Source organism: Amphimedon queenslandica, unplaced genomic scaffold (assembly GCF_000090795.2).
Source record: "Amphimedon queenslandica unplaced genomic scaffold, v1.1 AMPQUscaffold_13486, whole genome shotgun sequence".
Classification (NCBI taxonomy): Eukaryota; Metazoa; Porifera; class Demospongiae; order Haplosclerida; family Niphatidae; genus Amphimedon; species Amphimedon queenslandica.
The window spans coordinates 434,262-436,894 of NW_003546278.1; the positions used below are offsets into that span (position 1 = coordinate 434,262).

A 2,633-nucleotide genomic window follows, 5' to 3' on the forward strand; every position below is an offset into this window, starting at 1 on the left:
CTTACCTGGTAGTCCAACAACACCATTGTCAGATGAAAGAGTTCCTAATAGTACTCTTGATGTCCCTGGTGATGGGAACTGTTTATTTTATGCCCTTTCATATCTCATTACTGGGTCAATTTCTCAGCATTACAAATTACGTAAAGCAATTGTTAGTAACATGCCAAACTTTGAAGAAGAATTGTTTAATAGTACATTAAGTGCAACCAGATATTCAAGCATATATGATTACATAAATAAGTCCAAAATGTATAGAAATTGTGTGTGGGCCACTGACACAGAGATTATTACATTATCTGCAATATTAGGTACAACCATATATTCATATTCACTAACTCCTACTTTTGTTGGCTGGGCTAGATATGGAACCCAAACTTTATATGGCATTCCTTGTGATACTAATACACCTGCTTTGTATTTGAAGCATGTTGGTACTAATCATTTCCAAGCAGTTAAGTCTATTAATATTTCTTAAGCATTGATTGTTGATGGAAAGTGGGTATGGTGTATGGGAGGTCCATCATCTTAAAAACATTGGTTATTTAATGTGACTTGTATTTCACTGCATGTGCAATGTGAATGATGTGTGAGTCTGAAAACCATTGGTGCATATCCACCCAGTATTGCTCAGTATCAAGGATGTGAGATTAATCAATGTATAACAGTGAATATTTATTACTTGTTGCTATAATGGACAGGGAGAGGGTGTGAAAGAGGTTTGGTGTTCATTAGAGTTTTGCATTGATTCAAATTTGTGTGACTATCATTTATGTAGGACAGAGGGTTAGGAAGGGAGGAAGCTGTCATTATCAAATCTGGATCTTGTTTGTGGCTTGTACTACACATAGGCGGCTGCAGGATTTGACTACTAGTCGGGCATGGGTGTGGCACAGGAAATGGGTTGGGCGTGTGAAGTGCGCCGCAATTTTGGCCACACCCTCTTTTACGCACCCTTTTTAGCACAATTTTTTGGTAGCGAAGTTTATTGTAATAAAGTAGTGGGTGGTGTAGCTCCAACACTGACTTCTGTAGTGGTAATAGTACTAGTAGTAGTATTAGTAGAGGAAGTAGAAGAATAGGGTGATGGAGAATGAGCACAATTGACTGTACATCAACTGTAGCTGTAAAAACTGTAGCTATATCAACCACAAGAGCCGGTAGACTGAGACTCATGATCATCAACTCTCAGCAAGAAACTGGCCTAAAGTAAGAATTATGAGATAATCTGTATTATTGACTTCTATACTGTACTTACTAGGTTCACTTTGTAAACTGTTGTTCCATTTTAGCAGGCTTGTTCACAAAGGACATAGTGAAGCTAGTCCAGGCTTTTAGACATTGCAACTGACAAGAAAAGAACACTGAAATAGCACTAAATAATGAAATGATTATGCTTTCTAGTGTTGCTGTGGTGGCCCACTGTGATTGGCACCAAAGTCTTACCACCTCCTCCTTTATTTAGTCTCTCTTCATCACTTTGTTATCAGCCTGCCATTTATGCATTCATAATTATACGATTTTCATAAAAAATTGAAATTATAATTGCAATAACTGTTATTAACTATTAATTAACCATAGAATAACTATTAATTATGGTGATGTCACACTTCCGGTCAGAATTTTTGGTCGGGCATTGCCCCTAAATGCCCGACCCTGCAGCCGCCTATGGTACTACATGTTTATTACAAATAACAGGTGCTTATGGATCTGGGCGCTGCTAAAAAAATTTTGAAGGACAAGAAAAATTTTCGAGTAAAATTAAAATTTGTTATTATACGTGTAGTATTATTCAAGCAGTGATTCTGTACATATAATAAATAATGATCATCATGCATGTTAATGCTGCCATCAATGCTGTGCGCATTACATATATGTAAATGCTTGCCAGCTGATTTTGCGCATAATGCTGCCATCAATGCTGTGCGCATTAAGTTAATGCTTGCCAGCTGATGTTGCGCATTTGAATGATGCTGCCATCAATGCTGTGCGCATATTAAATGCTTGCCAGCTGATGTTGCGCATCTTTTGTTGATGATTGTTGTAACATGTGCATGTTCTCATTAACAAAAAAATATTGTTTGCACATTAAATATTGTTCATGTACACAGTGTTATGTTATATTAAGCAGGTCATGAAAGTATCTTAACTGCAGATAGCATTAGTAAGCAATAATTATTATGTTTAAAATACATGCATGCCCATACATGTATGATCCAATCAAAAATATTGTAGATGTTACCGTTATCATTATTAGTTAGTATTCACATTCATACCTTTGATAGGTACTTGCTTGGCACAAGGACTACAACGTGGTGTTAAAGAGTGAGGTTTGATGTGATTAATAATAAAGTTTGTTCACCATTACTGTTTGTGCTATTGTTATTATTAGCCTCTGAGTTTACATTGCTTACTTTTGATGTGTTTCTATTACTATGCTTTACAGGTAATTACAGCTGGGAATGATTAGCTGATTCAGCAATGCCTTTGCTTGAAATTATAATGTGCAATATAATGAAAGGCAATTCTGTATTTAGATTGTTGTAACTAAATTAATTTATTTATTAAATGTAACTTAATGTTTTGTTGCAGCTCCTTGATTAGTAGTTGTATCACACAGTAGGAGGTGCCAGTTT

At 35.9% G+C, this 2,633-nt stretch overlaps 1 long non-coding RNA gene across 1 annotated transcript; it reads right to left on the reverse strand.

Annotated features, from left to right (window-relative positions):
• Positions 1–996: 996 nt before the first annotated feature.
• LOC109580566 (uncharacterized) lies at positions 997–1,339 on the reverse strand. Its single transcript, XR_002184282.1, has 2 exons — positions 1,256–1,339; positions 997–1,201 (listed from the first exon to the last, which is right to left on the reverse strand). It is a non-coding gene; the product is annotated as an uncharacterized LOC109580566 (long non-coding RNA).
• Positions 1,340–2,633: the final 1,294 nt, after the last annotated feature.